This window comes from Rhinolophus hipposideros, assembly GCF_964194185.1.
Source record: "Rhinolophus hipposideros genome assembly, chromosome: 21".
Lineage (NCBI taxonomy): Eukaryota > Metazoa > Chordata > Mammalia > Chiroptera > Rhinolophidae > Rhinolophus > Rhinolophus hipposideros.
This window is the reverse complement of record NC_138067.1, coordinates 45,461,028-45,474,611: the sequence shown is the minus strand read 5'-3', so window position 1 is coordinate 45,474,611 and position 13,584 is coordinate 45,461,028. Positions and strand designations below refer to the sequence as shown.

General features: G+C 40.9%; 1 long non-coding RNA gene across 1 annotated transcript; it reads right to left on the bottom strand.

Annotated features, from left to right (window-relative positions):
- Positions 1-1,070: 1,070 nt before the first annotated feature.
- On the bottom strand, positions 1,071-12,926 carry LOC308490424. The gene is made up of 5 exons (XR_013992205.1): positions 12,756-12,926; positions 10,893-11,147; positions 9,735-9,861; positions 9,385-9,480; positions 1,071-3,931 (listed from the first exon to the last, which is right to left on the bottom strand). It is a non-coding gene; the product is annotated as an uncharacterized lncRNA (long non-coding RNA).
- Between the last annotated feature and the right edge of the window lie 658 nt (positions 12,927-13,584).

The window sequence follows — 13,584 nt, the reverse complement described above, 5'->3', positions numbered from 1 at the left end:
CCCTTTAAGGTTTAAACTAAACGGTATGCTCCTCTCACAGCCCCACCTGCTCTTTGGCTGCCACCAGATGCTGGAGGAGTGGCAGGACTCCAGATACAAGCAGAACGCCCAGAGGTGAGTCCAGGTTGGAGGAGGGATGTCCGGTCCTGGAAAGTCCTGGAGACCTGGGCTCACATGGCTGCCCCTCCTACCCCTCCCCCCCTAGCCCCCAACCAACGAAGGTGGTGTCACGATGGCATGAACTCAGTGGGCTACAGGCTGCTTTTCAAGGAGCTGCAGCCCCTCTACACCAACCTCACGGTAGACATCAACTTCTCAGCCCTAGGAGCCCCACTGCCAAGTTGAGGGGTGTCTGGAGGCTAGAATGGAATCCCTGGGAATAGGGCTGCAAGACAGCCCCTCCCACCTGGTTTCTTATTAGTTTATTTTACTCGCTTCTTCTCTCCACCAACCCTAATCCCCATCCTGTCATTTCCATTCATTCAGGGTCCCACTCAAGTCCATCAAGCACTGGTTCTCTCCAAGCTGTTCTAAGTACTTTACACACACTTACTTTTCATGACTTGTGGGGTGTAGGTACTATTATAATCTTCCTTTTGAAAACCAGGACAGATGAGTTAACTAACTTGCCCAATTGATGCAGAATCAAATATAGGAACCTGGCACTTGGGCCTATCCACTTAAAGACTATGGTATTCTGCTTCTTGTGGGAAAAAACAAACAGTGGGAGGAAAGAATGAATAAAAAATGTGAGGATGGTTGAATAAATTACAGCATGTCCACATAATACCATGCAGCTGCTGAACATCTGTATTGCAGTGTGAAAAGAACAAGATGCACACAGGTGTATGAGGACTCAACATTTACAAAACAAAGAGGAAAGAGGTCCTTCATAGGTGTATGATTATGAGCATAGTAATGAGTGTGTGTGGATAACAATGTTGGTAAACTTCTGTAAAGTGCAAGAAAATAAGTATTTTTGGCTTGCAGGCCACATGGTCTTTGCCACAATTACTCAACTCTGCCACTGGAGCACAAAACCAGCAACAGACAACACATAAACAAATGAATATGTTCTGATAAAACTTTATTTAAAAAAAAGATGGCCAATCAGATTTGGCTGAAGGCCACAGTTTGTTGACTCTTGGTGTATATGACAGGAACCTACTTAAAAATAAGAATCCATATTAAAAGGTTGACACTGGTTATTTACAGAGAGGCTCACCATAGATGGTGGAGGTGAAAAGAAAAGGGGAGGGGAGGGCTAAGCTAATCATGAACAAAGGAAAAAACAACAAAAACTACAGCATGAAAACCAGTATACACTAGAGTAACATTTATGCATTTACCAAAAATGTACATTCATGTGTCTGTATACATAAAGAAATTAATAATTATTGACTGTGCAATCTTAGGATATAAATATCAAGTGGCAGGGAATAAATTTGATAAATACAATTACATTCTTTTAAAAATATATAATCCACACCTCCTGTTCTGCAGTAGATTCTGTAGCAAACACTACAGAACTGAGGGTGTGTATGTGTGTGCATATATACGTTACATATATATTATAGTACAAACATGGACTTTATATATTGACCTGACCATATAAATATATATATATATATATATATATATATATATACATAATATTGTGCAGTCATAATTCAGTTTGCTGGCACTTAAAAAATATTGATCTCCCCCATCAAATGGGGTAATTTAATATAATTTAATATAATATGATTTCCTGCAATCTTTCTTACAAATAATCTGGTAACAATCTGTTTTGTATCACTTTCTATACAAACAGTTTTCTCAATATATTTGCCAGGGTTTCTTCCCCAGATGAATTTTATAATCCTTAACAAGGGTAGTACAAATGTGGACAATTTCACTCATCCTTAATAGTTTTTTTCTGAGTGATTTTACTCACATAAAACAATGTGTAACTTTGTGATATGCAATACATTCCTAGAGCTTTTATAAAGCATGAATTCTATGATATACAATTAAATCTGACTTTTAAGAGATTTTTTTCTTCAAGAAATTCAGAGTTTGTTTCATTTATGTATACATGAATGCATACTAGGTATTGATTTCTAGGTAAAGTCGTTCACAGAATAACTGCTTTTGTAAGATTTGTCTCTGGTATGAGTTGTTTGGTGTTTGTTAAAATTTGACCTGTTGTTGAAGGCCTTCCCACATTTAGAACATACATAGGGTCTCTCTCCTGTGTGAATTCGTTGATGCACTTTGAGTTGTGGTTTCTTACTGAAGGATTTCCCACAGACACAGCATTCATAAGGTTTCTCTCCAATATGAGTTCTCTGATGTGTAATCAACTCTGATTTCTGGATGAAGGCTTTCCCACACGTGTAACAGGCAAAAGTTCTTTCTCTAGTATGAGTCATCTGATGTTTATGGAAATTTGACCTACCGTTGAAAGCCTTCCCACATTCAGTGCATACGTAGGGTTTCTCTCCAGTGTGAATTCGCTGATGTTCTTTGAATTGTGACTTGGAAGTGAAGGCTTTCCCACAGTCACTGCATTTGTAAGGCTTCTCTCCAGTGTGAATTCTCTGATGCATGCTGAGTATTGACTTCTGGTTGAAGGCTTTCCCACATTCACTGCACACGTGGTGTCTTTCTCCAGTATGAATTTTCTGGTGTATATTGAGGTGTGACTTTTGGGTGAAAGTTTTCCCACAGTAACTACATTCATAAGGTTTCTCCCCAGTATGAATTCGATGATGTATATCGAGTTGTGACTTGGAAATGAAAGATTTCCCACAGCTGTGGCACTGATAAGGTTTTTCTCCTGTGTGACTTCTTTGATGCACAATCAGGTGTGCCTTCTGGATGAAGGCCTGCCCACATTCAATACACACATAGGATTTCTCCCCTGAATGAATTCTCTGGTGTAAGCTGAGTGTTGATTTCTGGGTGAAGGCCTTCCCACATTCGCTGCATGCATACTGCCGCTCACCAGTATGAATTTTCTGATGTGTAATGAGGGTTGAATTCTGGGAGAAGCCTTTCCCACATTCACTGCATTTGTAGAGCTTTTCTCTAGTATGAGTTCTCTGATGTCTGAATAGAGATAGCATCTGGAAAAAGGCTTTTCCACATTCAGGGCATTTATGGAGCTTCTTTCTAGTGTGAGTTTTCTGGTGTGTAATCAATTCTGACCTCTGAATAAAGACTTTTCCACATTCCCTACATATATAAGGTATGTTAACTGTCGGGACTGTCATATGTACACTGAGTTTTGATTGTGGAGTGAAGGCTTTTCCACATTTGCTGCATTCCTGGAGGTTTTCTACACTGTGGAATCTCTGTTGCCTAAGGAGGTGTAACTTCTGGGTGAAGTCCCTCCCACATTCAGTACATTTATCTGGTTTTTCCCGAGTATGAATTTGATGTTGTGTGAGTGACTGTTTATGGCTGAGGACTTTTGTACATTGATTACCTTCACAGCTAGCACTGTGAATATTCTTGCAGCTAGCACTGGAAGAGATATGGGTGAATAGCTGACCAGATCCAACAATCTCATCAAGGTGTTTTGTGGTATTGCTTTGATTTTGATGATTTACTTCTAGGTTAGGCTTCAAACTTTTTGCAAACAAACAATGTTTGTGAGGTCTTTTTTGTGAAGAAACAAGGTGGGGCCTTACATGAATGATTTCCCCAGGGTCCTTATATTCATGGTCTTTCTCTGTATTTAAATTTTTCTTATTGAGGAAGGCCCTAGGATGCAAAGGTTTATTTTGATTTTGCTGATCTCTCTCTGTATGGTCAGCATCTTTCCACAGTTCTTCTAAAATGGAACACCAAGAACCATTTCTTGTGACTTTGCCCACCATATCATTATGAAATGAAGCTTTTTCAGAAATTTCTTGTTGTTGGGTTTCAAGCCAAGACTCCTCTTCTAAAAGGAGAAAAAGATGAAATAGACACAATGAATAGTTAGAAAAGGATAGAGGAGAAATCATATGATGCTGACTGAGATTGAGCACAGGGAAATAACTGAGTCATATGACAAGGCTGGTGGTGATGGTGATGAGAGTGAACAGTCACACAGCTCTTAGTAAATGCCAATCAGTTATCTGTATAGCACTTATCATTTGCCAGGCAATGTTCTATGTGATACACATAAACTCATTTAATCCTCACAACAACCTATGAGGTAACTACACTCATTATCCCTGTTTTATAAAGAAAAGGAGGCACAGAATGGTTGAATGATTGGCCAAAACTTTGCTCACCCATGGGGAAAATTAGATTTGAACAAAGGCATGTTGGCCCCACTTATGTAGGCAAGTCTAGATACCTAGACCTAGTGGGATGACTAAAGGATCAAAGATAAAACAGACAAGTATTATAGGACAACATCTGTGAATAGTTAAGGCTTGAAGGAGGAGGCTCAGAGTGTAGGTCTTTGTGAAACTGAATGAAGGAAATCTCATTTAAAATGGAGTAGGCAGGCCAGGAGGCACTTTCACACATTACCACTCAACATCTATTACACATCCCAATAGGAAAAAGTGTGAATTATAGACGCCAACAGGAAGAGACCCCAACAAGAAGAGATGTACTTTGCGTTCCCAACAAGAAGTGTCTCTACTACCCCAGCAGGAGGAAGATTTTCTCCTTGCCCAGCAACAAGCCCAGCCAGTGGGAACCCTTACAACTCTGCCAACAAGAAGCCATCACCACCCTGAACTCTTACTTTCCTCCAATGGACTTTTGATCAAAGCATCCCTCTCAACTTCCTCCTTTTTCTCTATTAAGTAAGATTCCTCTCCTTTGTTTGCTGGACTTGCCTATAGTTTTTGCAAGAGCAGGCTTGTCCCAAATTGCAATTCTCTGCTAGTCCCAAATAAACCAATTTTTGCTAGTATAAATAACTGGCTGTTTTATTTTAAATGTCATCTTCATTAGCTTTCAGATCTAAATTATCACTAATCTCCCCAGCTTTCTTCCACTTGTTAGAAGAAATACCAAATCCATCAGCTCTGTAGCTCCTCTGGAAAACTGTGCAAGTGTCAATCCTGACATAAACAAGCAGTGAAAGAATACCTATGCCCAAACTCAACTCTCCATGAAGCTGAAATTTGTTTTCTCGAGCCTAGGAATATATCCCTGCCCCAAGAAAGGTACACTGGAAGACTAGACAAGCAAACTGTCCCCTAGAATGTTTCACCCTTCTTCCATAGAAGTTAATTGTGGCCAGGTACATGGCTGCCAAGCTACATAACAGTTCACAATTTCTTTTGGAATCAGATGTGACAGTGAGACTATTTCTGCTGATGGAACATGCATACAACATCATGTACCACTTCTGGGCCAGGGTGGTAGACCACAGCTTCTCAACACCCTTCACCCTCTTCTACCTAGGAGAACCTGGCTTTGGATGCAGGGCACATTCAATCATGCACCTCAACAATATCATAAAGGATAGTGCAGCAATGACAAGGGAAAAACCCGAGTGAATACAGAAAGTAAGGCTTCCTGCTGATCTGCCTTTTAGAACTGTCTTATAGGAGAGAAATTATTATATTGGACCATGCTCTCTTTGTTATAACTTTCAGCTTTATGCTACCTAATATACCCCCGTTTTATTTTTTGTTTTTTTTATTTTTGCCAAGAATGGGAGTCACAGATCATCCAATTTATTAGTGTAGAACACAAGGCACAGCATATTTTTTTTTTTTAAGTGGCTGAATTTTACTATTACTTTATCCTACCAGAGATTTAAATACTGAGCATGATATGACCATATGTTGTTTCTTTTGTCTTTCAGTCACTTGGATAAACTGTATTCCAGACCCTGGTCATGTTAAAAAAACACCTCATTCATATTTTGCTTTTTTAAAAATGAGAATGCTCTTTAATTTTATCATTAACACTTTTCACTGTAAAAACACAATATAAAATTAACCGCTTCCAAGTCTACAGTTCAGTAGTGTTCAGTACATTGACACTGTTCTGTAAGCAATCTCCAGAACCTTTTCGGCTTGCAAAACTGAAACTCCACACCCATTAAACACAATTCCCCTTTTTCCTCTCCCCAGAGTCTCTTGCAACCACCATTCTACTTTCTGTCTCTCTGAATATGACTACTCTAGATAATATAAATGGAATCACACAGTATTTATCCTTTTGTGACTGGCTTAGTTCACTTATAATGTCCTCAAGGTTCACACATCTTGTAGCAGGTGTCAGGATTTCTTTCCTTGTTAAGGCTCAATAATATTACACTATATATAGACCACATTTTGTTTTTCTGTTCATCCACCAATGGACAACTGGGTTGCTTCCACTTCTTGGCTATTGTGAATAGTGCTTTTATGAACATGGGTATGCAAACAAATCTCTCTGCTTTGAGTTCTCTTGGATATATACCCAGAAACAGAACTGCTGGATCATATGGTAAATCTATGTTTAATTTTTTGAGGAATTGCCATAACATTTTCCACAGTGGCTGCACCATTTTACATTCCCACCAACAGTGAACAAAGGTTCCAATTTCTCCACGTCCTCACCAACACGTATTATTTTCTGTTTTTTAATAGTAGCTGTTCTAATGGTTGTGAAGTGATACCACACTATGGTTTTGATTTGCATTACCCTAATAATTAGTGATATTGGGCATCTTTTCATATGCTTGTTGACTGTGTATCATCTTTGGAGAAATGGCTATTCAATTCCTTTACTTGTGTTTTAATTGGGTTATTTGGTTTTCTGTTTCATTTTTCATTCTTGTGTAGCAATTTTACCCAAACATTGGTTTTCGTTTATTCTGAGGATCTCACACTCTGGGTTCCCAGGTATAGATTTGGAACGTTTTTAACTTTTCACTTTATTTAGATCATAAAATTCTTGCTGAACCTGTATTTAAATCACTGCCAAAAATGTTCACTATGATATATCAGAATTGTGCTGAAAAGCTTATCCATAACTCCCCAACACAGCTTAACAATGCTGACTCAAAAAAAGTCCAATTTATTCTCAAATCCAACCATATACTTATGTCCTCTATCCCCATTAAGCTTACTTTGCCTGCTCCTTCGTTCCAATTCAAAATTGCTTCATGGAACATTTACAAATACTGTGCCCTTAAAATTATTGCCCTACGTCACTGCACCTCTGAGGTGACACCATTTTCTCTGATCTTCAAAAGCAGTCACTGTCTATGCCCCCCAATTATTAGACATGATTAATGCAAAAAGGCTGATGATTTTAACATGTCATACTATTACCCACTCTATCCAATTATAATCTCTCTCCCTTTGAATTTAACTCAGCAGATATTTAAACTATCCTTCTAAAATAGAATAAAATATTCTTTTCTGCCTATCTTCAAAAATTCAATAATTTGGGGCTGGCCCGGTGGGTCAGGCGGTTGGAGCTCTGTGCTTTCAGAGCCCACTGGTCCATGTGGGAATCGAACCGAAGGCTGCCGGTTTGATTCCCACATGGGCCAGTGGGCTCTCAACCACAAGGTTGCCGGTTCAATTCCTACAGTCCCACAAGGAATGGTGGGCTCCGCCCCCTGCAACTAAGATTGAACATAGCACCTTGATCTGAAGTGCCGCTGAGCTCCCAGATGGCTCAGTTGGTTGGAGGGCGTCCTCTCAACGACAAGGTTGCTGGTTTGACTCCCGCAAGGGATGGTGGGCTGTGCCCCCTGCAACTAGCAAAGGCAACTGGACCTGGAGCTGAGCCGCGCCCTCCACAACTAAGACTGAAAGGACAACAACTTGACTTGGAAAAAAGTCCCGGAAGTATACACTGTTCCCCAATAAAGTCCTGTTCCCGTGCCCCAATAAAAAAAAATCTTAAAAAAAAAATTCAATAATTTTTATATCCTGACTGGTTTCCTCATGCTTAACACTGACATAATGAAAATTAAGTAAGGAGAGTACAAAATAATCAACAGACTATATGCAGAGACGATCATCCTATAGACGACGTATACTGTCTCTATATATTAGATATATATATATATAGAGAGAGAGAGAGAGAGAGAGAGTAGATATTAAAGAATATATGAAAACAATGAAGTAGAGGATGAGTGATGAAAACTATCCAGGTACATTTTTAAATTGGAAATATGTGGCCATGATGAAAATGTCACTGAAAAGTGTTACTCCTACACAGTAGGAAATAACCATATTTTTGCATAACTGTATTTTGCACCAAAATCTGTTTTGATAAAAAAAGAAACAAAATATTAATCTTTGTGGTAATAAAATCGGTCAATAGCATCTTGACTAAACTCATACATGATGGGAATCCATAAATCACATGAGGAACAGAATAATCCAAGCCTGAGAAAACGGAGGTTTTCCTTAATTCCGGAATTAAGAAATTAAGAAAAAGGGGCAACTGAATTATACATGCAAAAAGAAAAAATGGTGGGATTTCTAAAATAATAAACTGGAAGACTGAGCTGGAAGAGCTACTAAGAAAGACAGAAGAACCTAACAAAATGTATAAGGTGAAAAGAATTTCAGATTTCTGTGATAATTCCAATTTCTGATCTGCCCGAAATAAAGGAAGTGAGTCCCACGGGACCCACATCCCATGGGAACTGTACACCACACAGTTAAACAGGGTAATAGAACAGTTTAGGCTCCAGGACTGGAGGGGTTGATAAAGGATCATCAGAAAAATATGAGGCCTAATGATCAGAATACAAAGGCCCTTTGAGACAATTCCTGTATGAAGGGATGACCAGAGGGAAGTATAGGGCCTCAAGCTGGTGACAACACAATTAGAGGATAAAAGAGAAAGGAGATCCAGCACAGAAAAGAAAAATCAACAACTTAGGGGTCAAATAAAAAGGAAAAACGGCCTTGAGAAAACTCCATGGACACAGAGGAGTAAAGTAATAAAACAAAGGCAATGTACACATGGAAAACCGAATCAAATAACAGGTCTGATGAAATCCTGTAACTGTTCAGTTATTAGAAAAATGAAATTAAAACATGAAATAGTCCTTTTACCCATCACATGGGCCATAAATGAGAAATGTGATACATGCTGTGTTGGCAGCAAGGTGTGCAAATGCGAATCCTGTGCACAACACATGGGGGGTGGAGACTGTGCAGCTCATCTGAAGAGCAATACGGTTTATTAGTCAAAGTAAGTATATTTATATCCACTCCAGGCAATCCCACTCCAGAGTATCTACCTGTGAGAAACTGTTACACCCGTCCTTATGGGACATTTACAAGAATGTATAGCGGCATTAGTTGTAGAAACTGGGATTAGGAGGCGACCTAAGTGTCCACTACTGTGAGAATGGACGAGTGTGGTCAGTTGAATAACGGCCCCTCAATGATATGCACACCTGCCAGGGTAGTAGTCACTCACCTGGATTCCTCTGATGTGAGAGTTCAGCCTCCCCTAGCCATAGCTCCTTTTCTTTTTCCATCCTGAAAATGACCTCTGGGTTGGGAATGTGATACCCTGTGAATGAGAAAGGATATCGGATTGGGATGTGGTCTTGGGCTTTAGTGGCCATTCAATGAAGCTTTGCATGGGCTCATCAGAAAAGTCAACATCTTTCACTAAGAACAAAGAAATACTCAAAGATGCCCAAAAGGAATGAACAATGTCAGACAAACCAATTACATACTGCAGACGCCCCACTGCATTCCACAAGAAGGAAGGAACTCTCCTCATCAAGGCCCATCCAAGACTCCCAGGGCAGGTGTGCTCACCCACGGAGAAGAGGTGGCTATGGATCTCTAGCATCACATCCTGGTACAGGCGTCTCTGGGCAGGGTCCAGACGCTGCCACTCCTCCCTGCTAAAGTGTATGGTCACGTCCTCAAATGACACTGGTCCCTGTAACAACATACCCTAGCTCAATGTGAATTAGTCATCACTGGTGAATGGGGAAGACACAGAGACTTGTTTTTAATTTTTTTTTATTTTAATAGTGTTGATGTTTCTTTCTCTTAATGTTTTCTATTATAAAATGTTTCTGTCAGGCTGAGATTATTTTTTAAACACAATTGAAATATATAATCTTTTCACAATATATGGGTTTACAATGGTAAAAAGCCATGCATTTATTACACCTTCTTGAAATAGAACATCTCTGTAATTTGAGTATAAACCTATCGCAAGACAATGAGGCACTGTTTATTACCATGGCCACTCATTATTATTTTAAAACACACAAATCAAGTGTCATGAAATACACAGAATACCTTAGAATTTCAGGAAATCTTGAGTATACCCAAGAATCCTGCTTTCTCATTCTAAGTATCAAATATTAATATCTGTGGGTAATTTGGAAACACTGTTCTCTGGCGTTTGTATTCATCTTTTAAAATAGGAAAAACCACCAGTCCTTAAGCACCAGTTCTTGCTTTAGTATCCTATCACTCAATAAACTATGAGGACAGAGGGGAAAGAGCCAACCCCACAGAGCAGGTAAGCAGGAGTCGGATGGGAACCAGCAGAGCATATGCAAAGACCAGTGGTGGAGTGCTGAGCAGGACGGAGTGAGCACTTCCCTGCGTGGGGCTAGGGCTTCCCACCCAGACCTGGGGCCACCTTTTCTTCTTCATTTGCCCCAGGGCTGACCCTCTTCTCCAACTTACTAGCTGCCTCTTTCATCGTCAGTTCTGTTTCCTCTATAACAGAAGGCCTGTGAAGATGAGGTGACTGGAAGATCCAGGCTGCTCCCAATCAATCACTGCCTTCTCCAGTCCCCCAAGCAACAGATCATTTCCCCCAATGTCCACCAGTACCATCTACTAAGGCCCTCTTAAGACACACCTTCATGGTCAGGCACAGTTAGTCCAGAATCTGCTGCTTCCTGTGTCTGCCCAGAAGTTCTAAACACCTGTCCTGGGGCTCCTGCTTACCTCACATGATCCATCCTGCTCCTCTGGAGCCAGGATCTGCGGCTTCTGGGACAAATTCACATCAGCAGGCATGTCCCCTCTGGGCTTCAACTCGTGGTCTCTCCTGCAGACAACTCCACTTTTCCCAGGAGCCTGAAGCTGCGTGAGCCTCTGCAGGCTGCACTCAGAGCTGCTGGGGAGAGGCGGGCTGGGCTCTGACCGGAGGTCCTACAGCCTCGAGGATGGGGCTTGACCCATCAGAGACACCAAGAAGCCCTGGAAGGGCAAAGACTACATGGTCACTCATCTAACATTTGCTCCACACAAATAGTTCTGAGGGCCCTTAGGTGAAGAGCACTATGCTAGGATACTATGAAATAAGCAAAGTTCATAAAAATCCAACTCTAGTTATTAATCAGTGAAAGATCGTGAGTTTGGACTAAACTTAATGAAGGTTTAATTGCAGCTCTGCCACCTTTTAGCTGTGAGAATATGATGCTATTACTTTAGTTATAGTTTCCAAAATAAGGAGGAAGATAGGGATTGGGCATGGGGCAACTCAGACAACATGAGGTTTATTAAGCCTTCAGCACCTTCCTGATATATGGTAAACACTGAATAAAAATCAGCAGGTTGCAAGTCAGGTATCAGGTACCTTGTTTAACTTTCACACAACTGTCAGCTAAAGAGTATAATTATTATACTCATTTTATGGATGAGGAAACTGAAGCTGAACGCTGTTACATAGTCTGCTTTACGGTCACTCATTCTGCAAAGGGAATCAGACCCACGTATGCCTCATTCTAAAGTGCACACAGTTGCCACTATCCAATGTTGTCCCCTATATGGTCAGCTTCCAGAAACACGATTTCCATTTGGAACTCGCCATATCTGGTATGTCCAAGCTTCTGGACATTTCAATGCCCATCCGTAACACCCTAGACACCCCAGCCTTTTTTGACAAAGATAAAATTTAAATTCACTGTACTCAACCTCACCTTGACCTGAAAAACCTACAGACACGCACCAGGACCCCAATCACTTACCATTCCTGGCCTGTCCACAACAATTACCACTCCCCTCTCCTCCCGCCCCTCCCCCCAACACACCCAAATATAGTCACTGACAGCTCTGACTTCCAGAAATCCCCAATGAGTGGACCATAGGACTGTCAGAAGGTCACAAAATGCCTCCCAGCCGCTGACACGGCCAGACTCCTGAAATCATTACTACCTGGATAGCCAATAAATGTTTCCCAGGAGGTGTGATTTCCACAGGACCCAAAATAATCCCCAAAAATTGGGGCTCAAAGTAATGCACCCCAATAGGAAACCATCATCAATCTGCTCAACTGCCAATCACTGACCTTTACCATGTCCACAGGCACCCAAGGAGAGGCCAACACTGACCCAACCATCCATTCCTGAAGGACCCCATCACTCACTGCCCAGAAAACAATGCAGGCACCCTCACAAGCCCCCATCACTGACCGCCTAGGCTTTTGATCGACTGGTTCCCATATGTTACCCTTAGCACCCCACTTTCCCAATCTGCCCCCGACTCAAGTGTTACAATGTGACCCTCAATGTCCTCCAATCCCTGAAGCTCCTGCTTCCAATCAATCACTGCCTTCTACAGTCCCCCAGTACCATCTACTAAGGCCCTCTTAAGATGCAACTTTGTTGTCCTCAAATGAGCAAGTTTCATGGGCCAACAATATAAAATCTGATATTAAAGTACACTTGGAATTTAAGCTACAAAACTACTCATACACATACAGAAAATATGCAAAGATAGAGTGAAAATTAACGAGCCAATCTCCCAACTTAAATTAGAACACGCCACTTGGCCACAGCCCCCCTCATTAAGAACCCCATCACTCACCCCACAGGTTCCCTCCCATCACTTCGCAGATCCGACATCATTCATTCCACCGACCACTGTCACTGGTCCTCCAACCACTGTGTCACTCACACCAAGCTGATTTCACCTCACTAACCCCACAGAATCCCCACTGCTAATATTCCAAATCACTTCAACATCTTGCATGCGACAGACAGCTAAGAACCAGTTGACGACGTAGGCGAAATGGCCACTCTGGGCCACTTCCAGGTTGAATTGAACTGTGCGCATGCTCACCAGAACCTTTGAAGCCACACCTGCCAATAGTTATCATGGCGTATTACAGTGTCTTTCTATTCCCCGGTTCAGTTTTCTTCAGATTGTCAGGCAAACGGCATGGCCGCGCCCGTAGGAATTATGACAATGGAGGCCACCATTTTCAAAGAACTTCCATTCCGTACAGCCAGGGATTGAATTTGCAATCTTACAAATGAAGTGTTGATGTTGTCCCACGTTGGCAGGGGAACTATTAAATACCTATGTATATATATTTGTGTGTTTTGTATAAACACACACACACAAATATATACACTTGTTTATACTTGTATATGTATATGTATCTATATTTCAGTTTCCTAAGGTTGTGATTGAGTAAATTATCACATGCAAAATGTTTAAAACAGAGCCGTTACATAATCAAAATAGCTGTTACATGAGAAATATAATATTTATTCTGTTTCAACCATTCAACAAATATTAGGTTCCTACCTATGATGTGCTCAAGAAAGAATTGCTTATGGTCGTTGTTTGCAAAAGTTTTTGAGGATTTCAACATTTTTCCCAAGGACCATTGGTCATCCTTTGATGTTCA